Here is a 17,132-nt window from a genome sequence, read left to right as displayed (position 1 = left end):
GATCATGAATGTAGGAGAGAAAGTCACAGGACAAAAAGTCACAGACAAAGACCTGTTATTGTTAACTTAAAAGTATATATGGGGTCTCATTTGCTAAGTCATTTTTGTGACTTTTCCTACCGATTTTGTGACTTTTTGTCCAGTGCCGTTTTATCCTGTGACTTTCTGTCCTGTGACTTAATATCCTATCCAATCAAAAGTCATCATTGTGACTTTTTGTACTGTGACTTTTCGTCCTACAGATTTTGTGACTTTTTGTCCTGTGACTCTGTCCGTATACCTAAGATCATATGTACAAAAGGTGTTAATTATAAACCAAAATAAAAACGAATAGACTAGCTGTTTTATTTACATTATGTAGTATTGAAAAATGATTTCCCTGAAAATTTTCATGTATTTAAAGCATGTAAATCTGGAAGTAAAAAATAAATCTTGAATATGATGATGAATATCTCTACGTGTATTTCATGTATTGTGAACACTTCGTTTGAATTTTCTTTTTCATGTTCCACTGGTGATTAAACTAGTAGAAGTGCCATAAGAACGATACAATCATGAAAACCCACCGTACTGAACATTCTAAAGAAAAGGGAGATGTCAATATTTATCATGAAAACCCACCGTACTGAACATTCTAAAGAAAAGGGAGATGTCAATATTTATCCCATTATTTTATACACCAGTAGTTTATATCAAGGATTCTATGAAAACCCACCGTACTGAACATTCTAAAGAAAAGGGAGATGTCAATATTTATCCCATTATTTTATACACCAGTGGTTTATATCAAGGATTCTATGAAAACCCACCGTACTGAACATTCTAAAGAAAAGGGAGATGTCAATATTTATCCCATTATTTTATACACCAGTGGTTTATATCAAGGATTCTATGAAATGGCACCCCAGGGAATTTTTGAAAGATTGCTATCAATACAATCGCTATACAAAAGTGAGTGGATCAAAATATGTACTTTTAATTAGATTGAGCTTGGTTTTCTTTTCATTTTATTTAACTATTGAACAGCTGATTTGCACGGGAGTTACCATGACTGCGCTAGGTTGTTTTAGAGAAAATGTAGTTTTAAAAATCAAAATTTTTTGTGTTGACTTGAAAATATGAAAGTCATAAATTATGACCCGCAGTTTTGAAGATATTGCACAGGTTTCCAGTCAGACAGGGCAGTCCCCTATCTTCACACTATTTCTAGTTTAACACGCACATTCTCTCTCTATCTCTCTCTCTGTGTTAAAGGATCCTAACCCCATCTTACCATACATCGTGAGGATTGCTGATAAAGCAATGAATGAATATCTATCTTTCAGATTTATTATTATCCAAATTGTGATGGAGAGAAGAATGAAACAGACTACCTGACCCCATAGTGTACCCCCAACCTAGAACCAAAGGGTCACAACATAACCGAACATGAATTCACACATGGAGATGCCCTCACATCAACGACTAACATGGCTTTGTTATTCTGGAAGAGGCCAAGGTCATAGATAACGGTATGAAATGAAAGACCTTGCCATATGAAATCTATCTATAAAATATGAAATCTCTGCCTTAAATAGTTTAGGAGATATTGAATATCTCAAATTCCAAGGCCAAAGTCGCACCAACATAAGGTTGGTAGTGTGAAAGGTAAAGATAATGAACAGTGATCATCTCATAACTCCTATAAGCAATACAAAATAGATAGTTGGGCAAACACGAACGCCTGGACACACTAGAGGTGGGATCAGGCGCCTAGGAGGAGTAAGTATCCCCTGTCGACCGGTCACACCCGCCGTGAGCCCTATATCCTGATCAGGTAAACGGAGTTATTCGTAGTCAAAATCAGTGTGCCAAGAACGGCCTGACATATTCGGTATGAAACACGTCAGACAGCATTTGACCCAATGATAGATTGTATAGACAAACTAGATCGTTATAACGACCATAGAATTTGCGAAATGCTGACTTCAATCGAGACTGTTGAAACCCCTGTACCATTAACTTGTTTGTCAGTAGCTTGCCTCGATTTAAAAACTCACTATACGCACAACAAGCTCTTGCGTATCGAATCAGTTGAGATATATAAACACCATATGCAGGTGAAATTGGAATATTGCTATATAGATATGAGAAGTTGACGATGGAGAAGCTGAAATCATCCCGTTTGTCATACAGCTGAGTTGTCAGTTTGCCGTTAATGTCTACTTTTAATAAAATATCTAAGTGAAGCAGAAGTGGACGACTCTGTAGTGTCTTTTATTTCGAGCTCACAGGGAAATATCGAATTGACATTATGAATGAAAGTTATTATTGTTAATAGACAAAACGTCGTCGATATATCTAAATGTCGAATTGAAGGCCACAGCAAGAGATAAAACATCCTCTTTACACGTAAGATAGAAGATTTTGATTGGTTCTTAATCAGTTCTAAATTTGAAATATTCAGAATTCATAAAGAAATAAAAATCAAAGTCCTGCAAAATTCTTCTTTGATTCAAAACCCAATTTGAGGAGCATCTCGTGAACATTTCAAGAATTAAAAATTTTGTAGATCTATTTTATTAAGTTCAATTGAGATATTATTAAAAAAAATAATTCATCGAGAACAATTTGAATTCTTTTCCCAAAATTATTCAAGAACATGTCAAATAAAAAATGGTAATGGATTTAACATCCTGGTGGGATAGCTGTTATGATTCTAAATATTCAAGGAAAGGTTGTAAACTATCGGTGCACTGTTTCATCTCTAAAATTTCAAGAAAATGATGTGGTAAACTTCTAGCAAAGTATTTCAATTCCAGATACTAAAAAAGTTGTGATGAACTTCTGACGTTCTGTTTCATTCTAAATCTTACAGAAAAAGTTGTGATGCAGTTTTGGGACACCATGCCACTAGTCGCACACTGTGTGTCGCTAGCGGCATTAGCTGCACACTTCTGGCAAACAGCTCTAGCACACTGATTTGTTTGCCGCAAACTAGATGCACATTTTCAGCAAACTTTGCATTTTGGTAAGGGTGCAGTCAGTTTCTCAAGAGCAACAACTCTCCTTTCTTCTAAAGCCAACCACCTTTTGTAATTATCCACCCTTTCGATGTACATTTGATACAAGTCCTCTTTAAATGATGTCACGCGGCTCGACTCCTTTGACATGCTTGAAACCTTAGTCTTTTTCTTCGTCGGGGAAAATATTGGTGTGCCTGGAATATATTTTATTCGGACTTTGACTAAGGTGACAGGATGTAATTCATCTACCATTCCCTAAAGCTGGTGATATTTATATATCTATAAAGTTGACAAAAACGTTTTTAAAAAATCTGTTAAAAACCCACTTTTTAAAAAAAATTTACTTTCCCTGACTCTTTTAAAAACTTCTTGTACAATGCAAGTGTTTTTTTCCAATGACCGCTTTTAATGCAAATTTCTAAATCATCTTAATATTTGACTCTGTTGATTTATAATACTCTGCATATATATAGTGCTCTACATACCCCCCCCCCCCCCCCCCATAAAACTTTAGCTGATTTGCTAGTTTCAATGCATGCATGTAACCCTGGACTCTTTTGTTACTTGCATACATGAACTATCATATCGCAAAAGACAACATTAAAATGATGGACCGCAGTAAAATGACGATCGGTGTCTGCAACAAGCCCCAAGACCATAAACTGAGAATAGACTTAAGTAAAAATATTGATCTACTTATATTTGAAGATTTATCTAGCACAGATGCTTGAAAAACTGCAGGTTTATAAAATAAAATCAATTGCAAACATATACTGAAAATTTTATTTGTTTATGAAAATTATTTTCAAAGTTAGCTGGCTTTAAGACTTACTTACCGGGTAAGTCTATTCTCAGTTTATGGTCTTGGGGCCAGGTCGTGGGAGTTATACTTAAATTTTCTCAAAATGGTCAATTGATTTTTATATTTATTAATCAGGCATGATTTAAATCAAAACGCATGTTCTAAAGTGGATCTGAAATATGTTTCCAAATTCACAAAATATGCATGAAAATCATTACCATTGCTAAACTATATGGGGATCAATTCATTTTAGTTTTTACTTATCATAATCACAATGCATGTAGTTTTCTCGATATCCTTGTATAACTAATGAAATATTACAGCTCTATCCACTTGCACAGAAACAAATGCAACAAAACAAATCAATATTATGGAACATAATAGCATTTATGTTTAAAGCGTATATATGTGTCATTTGCCCTATTGGGGACCTCGTATAACTTTACCCCGTTGGGGGCCTCAAGTTTGTTAGCCAATCAATGGCTTGGATAGGCACGCGATAGCTTGTGTTTTGCACACGTTAGCCTTTTCATATACATGGGATTCAGTGAATACAAATTGTAAAGCGGATCAAAGTTTTTTCATTTTATTCAAATCGAACGATCCAAATTTAATTTCTATAACAACAAGTAAGTTGAATGACTGTGCGGATTCGTTAACTTCAGTTACGTATCTATTCGCTCGGTTTGAGCTGGTATTTTCGGTGAACTTTCCTACAGTGTTGGCGTTGGAGTGGTGTGCGTTTTGTAAACAATGGCTAATGGTCATATCATGGATGTTGTGATTTTGGGACATTCCTTCATCAGGCGATTGGATGAATTCACAATCAGAAATAAAAATTCTAATCTGAATTTGGATGCGGATGCATATTCCGTAACAATGAGGGGTAAAGGAGGTCTACGTTTATCGCATCTATCCCAGGATGCTACAATATTTAGTTTCCCCTCCGCCATCCCAGATATTTGCTTATTCAAATCGGGGAAAATGACATTAAAGTGAATTCAGACCCTCTTAAGATTGCCACGGACATTGTCGCTGTTGCAAAATTTTTACACGAAGGAGTTGGGGTTAAACATGTGTTAATTGGTCAACTGCTGCGTCATTTACCATACGTTGCGGGTCAGCGTTTCAATTCCCAAGTCATCGCCATTAATAACCATCTACGGGTAATGACAGATAATTTACAGGGGTTGATATTTTGGCCCCATCGAAGATTTTGGCAGTATCTGTCTTTCCTCGGACCTGACGGAGTTCACTTATTATCAACGCCCTCCAATTGCCAACCTATGAGAAAGTTCCTTGAGAAGCATCAGGAATGCTGTTATAATAACAGCTAAAAAAAAAAAAAAGAAAAAAAAAAAGACCTATTTCAATATATCAGCTGATGATATATATCTGATACATTCATGTAATGTTTGACTTAAATCTCATACTTAACCATTCAGTATAATGTTCACTGGAATCTCATAGAGTATTGAAACATTCAGTATAATGTTCACTTAAATCTCATAGAGTATTGAAACATTCAGTATAATGTTCACTTAAATCTCATGGTGAAGCATTCAGTATAATGTTCACTTGAATCTCAGAATTTTATATTATTTAAACATTCAGTATAATGTACATCGGGATCTCATTTTGAAGCATCCAGTATAATGCTCACTTAAATCCTATATTGAAGTATTCAGTATAATGTTCACTTGAATCTCATAGATTATTGAAACATTCAGTATAATGTTCAGGGGAATCTAATTTGAAGCATTCAGTATAATGCTCACTTAAATCCTATATTGAAGTATTCAGTATAATGTTCACTTGAATCTCATAGATTATTGAAACTTTCAGTATAATGTTCATCGGGATCTCATTTTGAAGCATTCAGTATAAATGCTCACTTAAATCCTATATTGAAGTATCAGTACAATGTTCACTTGAATCTCATAGATTATTGAAACATTCAGTATAATGTTCAGGGGAATCTAATTTGAAGCATTCAGTATAATGCTCACTTAAATCCTATATTGAAGTATTCAGTATAATGTTCACTTGAATCTCATATATTATTGAAACATTCAGTATATCTTCAGTTGTTCACCTAAATCTCATTGGAGGCATTCGGTATAATGTTGTCTTAAATCTCACATTGAAGCATTCATATATGATTATTAGTCTATCGTCTGTTGCTGCATTACCCCTGGCAATCATACTAAGTTTGTAAACATTCAGTGTCATGTTTACTAGTAAATGCATTATACTGTTGATATATGTTACCCTGGTGCTATCCTCAACCGAGCAGTGCATTTAAGTGTTAGACATTTAGTATGTGTACTTACATCACCTATTAAACATTAAGTATGTTTACATGTCATGTGTATCACTGAGATATACTGCTTTGTGAATAGTCAGTACATGTGTACTTGAAGGTCATTTGAAACATCGAGTATAATGTATACATCTATAATTATTCTCATCTCCCTTGCTCTGTTGCTATCCTTCTACTAGCATTGCATTTTAGCTGGTAAACATTCAATATAATGTTTCCCTAAATATATACTGCATGCTTGCCTTAAAATCCTGTACAAATTCTGTAGCAGACAGCTAACATACAAAGTGTGCATTAATGCTGGTGAATACATTACATGATGGATATTTCGTAGTGTTTAGAAACATTAAGGCTTTAATGTTCTAGGATACCAGACTACTTGTCATGAACTATTACACATTTAAAAGGCAGGTCAATGGTTAAGGATATTATTCCCTCTGTGGTAATTTTCAGTATAATTTTGCTGAAACTTGACACATGATGGCGCCGATATGATACTGTGTTTCATATCTTGTGGCCTTATTTGTTCGCCATCTTTTTGCTCTGGGTTTGTTTTGATGAATTTTTATTTGTCATCTTATAGCGTAGCATTATTTAAGTTATTTTGTCTTCTTTGGGGGAAATCAGACTTTGAGTAATTTAGCTTTGCAGGTACTTTCATGTAGAATGTATTATCTGATTTCCCCCAAAATCTTATGTTGAAGATTTCTTTCGTCATTTGATATTGTAATAAATGACAAATTTTCAATCTCAATCATTCTTTGTTCAGATTTTTTATGACAGCAAAAACGAGCTACGGTGAGCAGAGTTTGGGTAATAGAAGCTGATAAACATAAAATCAATATTATGGAACATAATAGCATTTATGTTTAAAGCGTATATATGTGTCATTTGCCCTATTGGGGACCTCGTATAACTTTACCCCGTTGGGGGCCTCAAGTTTGTTAGCCAATCAATGGCTTGGATAGGCACGCGATAGCTTGTGTTTTGCACACGTTAGCCTTTTCATATACATGGGATTCAGTGAATACAAATTGTAAAGCGGATCAAAGTTTTTTCATTTTATTCAACCCTCCACCACCCCAACTTTCCGTCCTCAATATGGAGGTTTACTCCGGTGCTATGCAATCTTTTTATATAGGCTTTTAATCATTTGGGTTGGCCTTATTTGTTCGCCATCTTTTTGCTCTGGGTTTGTTTTGATGAATTTTTATTTGTCATCTTATAGCGTAGCATTATTTAAGTTATTTTGTCTTCTTTGGGGGAAATCAGACTTTGAGTAATTTAGCTTTGCAGGTACTTTCATGTAGAATGTATTATCTGATTTCCCCCAAAATCTTATGTTGAAGATTTCTTTCGTCATTTGATATTGTAATAAATGACAAATTTTCAATCTCAATCATTCTTTGTTCAGATTTTTTATGACAGCAAAAACGAGCTACGGTGAGCAGAGTTTGGGTAATAGAAGCTGATAAACATAAAATCAATATTATGGAACATAATAGCATTTATGTTTAAAGCGTATATATGTGTCATTTGCCCTATTGGGGACCTCGTATAACTTTACCCCGTTGGGGGCCTCAAGTTTGTTAGCCAATCAATGGCTTGGATAGGCACGCGATAGCTTGTGTTTTGCACACGTTAGCCTTTTCATATACATGGGATTCAGTGAATACAAATTGTAAAGCGGATCAAAGTTTTTTCATTTTATTCAACCCTCCACCACCCCAACTTTCCGTCCTCAATATGGAGGTTTACTCCGGTGCTATGCAATCTTTTTATATAGGCTTTTAATCATTTGGGTTGGCCTTATTTGTTCGCCATCTTTTTGCTCTGGGTTTGTTTTGATGAATTTTTATTTGTCATCTTATAGCGTAGCATTATTTAAGTTATTTTGTCTTCTTTGGGGGAAATCAGACTTTGAGTAATTTAGCTTTGCAGGTACTTTCATGTAGAATGTATTATCTGATTTCCCCCAAAATCTTATGTTGAAGATTTCTTTCGTCATTTGATATTGTAATAAATGACAAATTTTCAATCTCAATCATTCTTTGTTCAGATTTTTTATGACAGCAAAAACGAGCTACGGTGAGCAGAGTTTGGGTAATAGAAGCTGATAAACATAAAATCAATATTATGGAACATAATAGCATTTATGTTTAAAGCGTATATATGTGTCATTTGCCCTATTGGGGACCTCGTATAACTTTACCCCGTTGGGGGCCTCAAGTTTGTTAGCCAATCAATGGCTTGGATAGGCACGCGATAGCTTGTGTTTTGCACACGTTAGCCTTTTCATATACATGGGATTCAGTGAATACAAATTGTAAAGCGGATCAAAGTTTTTTCATTTTATTCAACCCTCCACCACCCCAACTTTCCGTCCTCAATATGGAGGTTTACTCCGGTGCTATGCAATCTTTTTATATAGGCTTTTAATCATTTGGGTTGGCCTTATTTGTTCGCCATCTTTTTGCTCTGGGTTTGTTTTGATGAATTTTTATTTGTCATCTTATAGCGTAGCATTATTTAAGTTATTTTGTCTTCTTTGGGGGAAATCAGACTTTGAGTAATTTAGCTTTGCAGGTACTTTCATGTAGAATGTATTATCTGATTTCCCCCAAAATCTTATGTTGAAGATTTCTTTCGTCATTTGATATTGTAATAAATGACAAATTTTCAATCTCAATCATTCTTTGTTCAGATTTTTTATGACAGCAAAAACGAGCTACGGTGAGCAGAGTTTGGGTAATAGAAGCTGATAAACATAAATGATCTTATCGATAAACTATGTACATAAATGTGTAGATCAAACAAATGTAGCAAGTGTGTGCCATAGGACCCATTGCGATGTTTGTATATTTCTGCATAGACCATACTTTTTCCAATGATGTTGACTACTTCAAGCATTTTTAAAAGAAAGTATGCATGTCATATCAGATCTTATTACGACACACCCATCCACACGTAGGCCTACCTAGTTATGTACGCCTATATTATACATGTATGCACGTACTAGTACATCATTTATATGCACGGTGTTATTCAATACCATGGTAGATTTATAAAAAATATTAGTATGCATGAGAAAGACACTGTATCGGGAAAAAAATTGTGAATGAATTTAATCCCTAACCCTTTTCCATGTCCACCCCCGTCCATTAAATTATCACTTAGGCCTATTAGTATGGTTGTACATGTATTTCAAATGGAAAAAGAAATTGTGAGTGAATTGATTAATAACTACATCCTCCCCCCCCCATTATACAAGTTATTACTATCTATGAAAAATAGACAGTGTTGCATTTTTTTTAAATTGATTGAACGACCCCCCCCCCCCCTCCAACAAGTACCATCATATTGCTTGTTATATAGCCATTAACGAACCGCAAAGATTCACCTTTCTTTTTAAATCAACTGTGCTATATATTAGACCACTTGATACAGCCGAGTACCTGTAGAATCATGATTTGATATAGCCTAGTATATCATATATATATTACAATACACAAAAATAACTCTTATTCAAAATCTAACTTTAAAAATAATCAAGTTAATTCCCTTGATATTGGAAATCTTTAATTAGTATTAAGATAATTAGGAATATATATATAATTTGAGATCAAATAATAAGTCTAATTATTCATATAATATGTATGTATTAGCACAGCTAACTTATAAGCAATCTGACACCCACCCACCCCACCTTAGTGTTATAACTCGAATATAAATGCATGTGTATATACAATGTATCTAAAACAAAATGCTTGCTCATAACATACTGTGCAGTAATTAAGAATTGTTTATATGTACATGTATTGATCAGCTTCAAATGGTTAACATTCAATCAACAGATTTTGGCTACAGTCAGGTGCCCCCCCCCCCTCCCCTTTTGATTTTTTTTTTTTGCGGCGATATTTTCTTCAAAATGTGTGGATTCCCGGTCTATTCCATCCCAATTTAGGCAATCGTTTCACGTTAGGGATTGGCCTTCTTCCGGTAAAATAAATCTAGCGTCAAAAAAAGAAAAAAGAAAAAAAAATAAGAAGAAGAAAGGAGGGGGGAGTAGTAATGTCCATACTTCAGGTGCCTGTGATTACAATGATGGATCATCAATATGTTTGTACATTTAATGGGTGAGAAGAAATTATTTAACAATACTTATGTGAAGCTTCTTAATTTCGGAAGGGGGGGGTACAGTATATCATCAGAAAGGTAAATATAGGCATTAAAATCTCGTATCTTTAATAATAGAAAGAACAATGAATATTACACGACTATTTGAAATTTCCAACTGCGAAAGTAGTACGGTCTAAATTAACAAAGCTAAAAATATCTGCCCACCCTTTATAAATTGAAACTGGCAGATATTCAAAACCATGTATTTCAAAAGATAATCGTTTTTTGACAGTTTTGTAAAACTACTGTTGAAAATTAGTTACATTTAACTAATGTTATATGCAATACTAAATTGTATACATACAGATTGATGTCACAGATACATGTCAAATATATATACTTGTATATGAACTGTTAGTATGAATTAGTTTATTAATTAATGTATCAATTAAGATTGCATATGTCAACACGTTGGTAAATCAATAGATTTAATTGAATAAATTTACTTCGCTTAATTATAATTCAAAGTTAATTTGGTGATCGTACGTTCAAATACACTGCTAATATGAAATTTTCTTACCTTCGTTTTCATAGTCTAATAATATAAATTTTAATTACCCCTGCCGAATTTCCTGTGCTTTCTTCTCTGCTGTAAGAAAGGGTGAAAATTTACCCTTAATTATATATATCATACCGTTCCGCAACACCATCGACGAGTGCGGTCCAATTTTCTTTCCTCCCAGTGTCTGCGCGTCAAAGCGTCGGGTTTCAGCAGGTGACCCACGAGTTACTTGCCCCTGTTCATAGATAGAAAGATGTATGTAAGTCGTACGTCGAATAATATTTCGTAAAGAAATGTGTTTACGATAAAGACGACGAAGAAAATTGTTGGGACTTTTTACTAATTAAGATTACTAATTAAACCCTAATTAGCTCTATCGGGTTTCGCGCGGTATCTATGTTCATTTCTACAACTTCATGCGCTGAAGAGTTCCATATACGACGATATACGATTACGATACGTTTTGTAAAACGGTCCTACGATCTGTCGTAAATTCTTCAAAATGACTTAGGACGTAAGATTTACGACTTTTTGTAAAACGCGCCCCAGGTTTTGTCGTGGCGGCTCACTTTATTCACACAGGTTATTAATTAGTAAACCTTTCGTTTGTAAAGACTGGTGGATTTGTAAAATTGTCAATATTCATTGGGGGATATGAAGAGGAGTTTGTGTCTGTATATTATAAAATTGAACACCAGATTTCTGAACAGGGATTTAAATTTTCTTCGGCAAAATTTTGGGTAGAACTGGATACAATTTCCTCAGATGCTTGCAAATCATCACTTGACGTATAAATTACTTCTGCGGATGAGAATGTAAATTCGTCTGCTAGTTTCGGTGTGATGTCTCTGGACTTGGCTCTGTCAACTCATTCAAGTGAGTGTTGACATGTTTTAGCCCAGGAAAGTATACCTGGTATTGTACTTTTCTGTAATATTTTACTTAAGGAGTCGTTCCTAAAAATTGAATGATTTGTTTGTTTTGAACATATTTTATTGATGAAATCAAAAGGATTGGGAACAAGTTCTGACAACTTACAAGTTACAATGATTTGTATTAAGGATGTTCATTAGCTTTTAATCAATTATTAAAAACAAACTCAATTTGTAACGTCATGCATGCTAAGCTTCAATTTAGAACTTACATTGGAATTCATTATAGAGTAGAAAATAATTTAACTACAAAATCTATATCAATATGAACTTAATATACGCAAAACAATCACAATAGGAGATTTTCGAGTTCTTCCGTTCCGTGCGTATTTTGTGTTTTAGAATCTACCTAAGTCACGTGATTTGGCGATATTTTAAGGCATGCTTTCTACCGGTTTAGTTAACAATCAGACGATTTCGTTCATTTATTTTACTCACTGGTTTTGATACCTAATTTAAGTACCAGCTGGGCCCATATTTACTAAAGTTCGTAGACGTAAACGTAGCGTAAATCTAGACGTAGCGTACGTTTACGTGTGGGACGGTATTCACGAACAGTCGTAGACGTAGATTTACGTCAGAAATAAGCGTAACTCTACGTGTGCTATACTAGTACACGTAAGCTGATCGCAACTTTAAGAATAAACAAAGCAAATGGCGACTTGTCATTTTTATCGATAATTTCTTGCGTAAAGACCTTACAAACCCTCTAGATGCATATAAGCTGGTTAGTAATACACAAATTAATTGTATTTATTCAGATTATCGTTTTCTTTGAGATCATCTGCAATTGTGTGACAATTCTCAAAATTTTGAGCCCGATCTAATTTACCTTGTGGCGGATCTCAGTCTGATTTAAAATCAAACCTCTCACTTCGCTCGATATACGGACAGTCGCTGTCCGTATATCGAGCAAAGTGCGAAATTTGATTTTAATCAGACTGGGTGGATCTAACCTTGCCTCTAGAAATAATTGGGAAGCTTTTTATTTTAGTCATGCAGGTTATTTAAAAAAGAAGAATATTTGCCATTTATCTTATTATGTAGGGTAGGTCTAGCATCTTTCAGGGAAATACATTTTTTTTAATTTTCCAAACATGGTGGAATTAATGTATATATATGCAATCAAACATGCAATGTTTTAGATTTGAAAAGAAGAGATTCACTCTCTTGTACAAGAATACATGGTGATCGACAGCTATAGAAAAACTATTTCTACTTATAGATATGTGATCTTTACTTTGTGGTCATAAGCAAATATTGGTAGTCCAAATAACTATTTGTTACATTGTAACTTACACAACAGGGAAATGAGCCTCTAAATAAATATTTCTTTAAAAAACAAGAGGCCCATGGGCCACATCGCTCACCTTAGTCACCTTGGCCCATATCTGAAGACTTTCCATATATATTTGCATGTAAAACCTTAGTCCCTATTATAGCCCAAACTACCCTTTGCAAACTTGAATCTACACTATGTCAGAAAGCTTTCATGTAAATGTTAACTTCTTTGGCCCAATGGTTCTTGAGAAGAAGATTTTAAAGCTTTTTCCTATATTTGTATGTAAAACTTTGACCCTCCCCCACTTGTGGCCCCATCCTACCCCCCGGGGGCCATGATTTGAACAAACTTGAATCTGCACTATATCAGAAAGTTTTCTTGTAAATATCAGCTTTTCTGACTCAGTGGTTATTGAGAAAAAGATTTTAACTATATATTTGTATGTAAAACTTTGATCCCTCTTGTGGCCCCATCCTACCCCCGGGGGCCATGATTTGAACAAACTTGAATCTGCACTATGTCAGAAAGTTTTCATGTAAAAATCAGCTTTTCTGTCTCAGTGGTTCTTGAGAAGAAGAATTTTCCTATATATTTGTATGTAAAACTTTGATCCCCTATTGTGGCCCCATTCAACCCCCGGGGCCCATGATTTGAACAAACTTAAATCTGCATTATGTCAGGAAGCTTTCATGTAAATCTCAGCTTTTCTGGCTTAGTGGTTCTTGAGAAGAAGATTTTTAAAGTGTTTCCCTATATATTTGTGTGCAAAACTTTGATCCCCCTTTGGGGCCCCATCATATCCCCGGGGGCCATGATTTGAACAAACTTGAATCTGCACTATGTCAGGAAGCTTTCGGGTAAATTTCAGCTCTTCTGGTCCAGTGGTTCTTGAGAAGATTTTTAAATGACCCCACCCTATTTTTGCATTTTTGTGATTATCTCCCCTTTGAAAGGGACATGGCCCTTCATTTGAAGAACTTGAAAGCCCTTTACCGAAGGGTGCTTATGGCCATGTTTGGTTGAAATTGGCCCAGTGGTTCTGGAGAAGAAGTCGAAAATGTGAAAAGTTTAACAGACAGACGGACAGACGACGGACAAAAAGCGATCAGAAAAGCTCACTTGAGCTTTCAGCTCAGGTGAGCTAAAAAGATATGCATTTCATTCCAAGAATACAATTTTGTGTAATTTGTTTCAGAGAGCAATTGTGATGCCTACTAGTGTAGTCATGTGTAGACTTTCAATCTTTCAGAGTGCCATTTCCTATTAACTATAATCCTACAGGAGTCAAACCTTCATTGATAATGCATCTATGAATCTTTCTACAATTCATGATTTGTATGTAATTGACCTTTATATGTGATCAGCTAGGTAAAAGTCTTTGCAGTGTATATTACCAAACTCCAAGGATGATGCCTTCAACATACATATTTTTTGTTGAAGGCCCCTCACCCCCAATTTACAAAAATCTCACTGATAAAAGTTCATTCTGAAGGCTTCTCACATTAAACCGACATATGTACTAATGCTCCTCTTTAACCCACCAGACAACTTTGTTGACAAATATTTAAGATTTATTTATTTTGTCATCTTTTTAATATCAAGATGTTAAAATCATTCTAGAAATGGAAGTAATACATGTACATATCAATATCAATAACAACATGAAAATTCATTTAAAAATTTATCTATTAACAAATATAATTACATGTACATAATTGTATGCATAACAATGCATGTACATGTACTTAATTTCTTAAACATGTATTGTAACAAATTCTATTTTGGTGAATATCAAACTTTTTTTTTTACTTTACTGTCAAATGTTCATATGATATAAATGAATAAATAAATATATAAGATGACATCAATGTAGCAGATGGACCATCAGCATGGATTGGTCAGTGGATAGAGTACCAGACTACGGGTCATGGGTTGGATTCTCAATCCTGCCATATATTTTTGAATCATTCCTCTGCTCGTCCTTTTACACAATCATGGCAATGGAAGATGAGCATTTCTCGGTTTTGCAAAAGATTTTTCAGGCCATTACAGCATTGTACCCATAGACCTAGAAAAATAATAGTATTACATTGATTTAAACAACTGTCATTACACTGCAATCAAATTTCATAAGGCTTGAAAAATACATGCAACATAATTGTTAGTTAATTAAACTGTAAAATTGTGATAATACTGATTTTATTTACAGTATATTTATCTACACCATATCTGGGAAGATATCAGCAAGTGTCACCTACAATTTCTAATTTTAATAATTCATACAAGATCCCATATTAAGAAAAAGATTTCAAATGACCCCAAGGTCAACTTTAGTATTTTTTCATTAACCATTCCCCTTGTAATGAAATTGGCTTCTTTCCAAAACAGAAAAAAAAACCTTTTTAACCAAGAATGGTAAGTTTCAGTTAAGGACATACACGTTTCTAAATAAAAAATAATTTTTCGTGACATTTCAGGTACAATTCACTTGCATTCTATTTTCTTTCTACAAAATTCTCAGGTTTAATTAGTCTAGAGTTAACATATTTTGATAGTTCCTGGTTGTGGCAAGTAAAAATGTAAAATCAGCTGATATGTACTGCAGTAAGGTATATGAATGGGATTTTACTGTAGCAAAGAAGGTGAGAAAAATCTTTAGCACAATTGAGTATTGAACCTGGTACCTTTGCACTGAGCTACTCAGGCTGACATATAATGCATGGTAGTACAACATTAGAAGGGGCATATTTGCTGTGAAAGTGATGGCAACCATTTTTATCTCTCAAAATCTCCCAATGGCAAAGGAACATGTATTACTGACTAATAAAAATATTTCTTTAGTAAAAGAAAACTAGAACTGTCCTAATGGGATTAATACCCCCCGCGGGGCATATAAGATGATGGGAAATATTTAATGCAAACACATTGGATATTTTCACATTATCGACAGGGCAATCAATGTGAATGCAGAAGTGTATATTCTACAGTACAGCAGTACATGAAATATTAATGAAAATAGAAGATGCACAACTACATTATATATATAAGATGAGAATAAAGTTTGAATCAAATCTGTTCAACAGTATTAGAATTAAGGTAGATCTATACTCGGCCTTAAATGGACTCAGTCATGAAAAAATTGCCTTTACAAGATAAATATACATTCCAGTAATAGATAGACATTGAAAAATATATATGTTGACATGCTATTTTCGTTGTTATTGCTTCTCAAAAGTAAGCACCCCATCAACATTAATGAAAATGCACTCCTCCTTCTTTATTTTTCTTATTAATTATTATTTTCCCAAACAAATGGGCTGTAATAAGCAACATAGACTATATACCCTTTATTTAATGGTATGTAATCATTTATTCTAATAAATTGGAATAAATATTTTCACAATGTATACTTTATGAGCCCAAACATGTGAAAGGAAATACTGTAGGAGATACCATTTGACGTCAATATTGGTCTTTTCCCTAATTTTGATGGACTAAACCTTGAATAAATTGATTTTGATTTACAGATTATTATCTTAGAATAGGGATTTGAGCAAGAGAATCATATGTTGACATATTATTTTAGAAGCTATCAGCTCTACAACAAGTACACCCCCCCCCCCCCTTAAAATCTTGAAAAATTATACATTATCATATTTTCGTAAGACGTGTGAGCATATTTACAACCTTGAATAATAATTTGAACTTTATATGTATGCTGAACTATAACTATTATAAGATACATGTGGTTTACAATTAAATTTTACATTTTATCGGAAAAAAATTCTAGAGAGGCTTTGCACAATGTAAATGTAAAACGAAAGTAACAAACTGAATTTTGATGATTTTGCTTATATGATTAATGTATACGTGTAATGTGTGATATATCTTATATCCTGAGACAAAGTTTTATATGAATCTCTACAGGTCATGAAATCATTTACATGTACATAAATTGGATGTATGCACATGTACACGTACACCACTTACGCCGGTCTAAGTAGATGCAATCTCAATAAGGAACTAAAAGATGCCGCCCTAATAATTTTGAAAAAGGAGAGAGGATGAGGAAAAAATGACAAATTCATGACGGTCGGTGAAATAAAA

At 34.1% G+C, this 17,132-nt stretch overlaps 1 long non-coding RNA gene across 1 annotated transcript in view; it reads right to left on the bottom strand.

The window, feature by feature from the left end:
• Window positions 1-9,268: 9,268 nt before the first annotated feature.
• Window positions 9,269-17,132, bottom strand: part of LOC130052011 (uncharacterized) — a 32,082-nt gene continuing 24,218 nt past the window's right edge. The window contains exon 2 of the long non-coding RNA XR_008800326.1: window positions 9,269-15,093. This is a non-coding gene — a long non-coding RNA (uncharacterized LOC130052011). The remainder of the gene's footprint in view (window positions 15,094-17,132) is intronic.

Source organism: Ostrea edulis, chromosome 2 (assembly GCF_947568905.1).
Source record: "Ostrea edulis chromosome 2, xbOstEdul1.1, whole genome shotgun sequence".
Classification (NCBI taxonomy): Eukaryota; Metazoa; Mollusca; class Bivalvia; order Ostreida; family Ostreidae; genus Ostrea; species Ostrea edulis.
The sequence above is the reverse complement of the archived record's forward strand: the minus strand, read 5'-3'. Positions and strand labels throughout refer to the sequence as shown.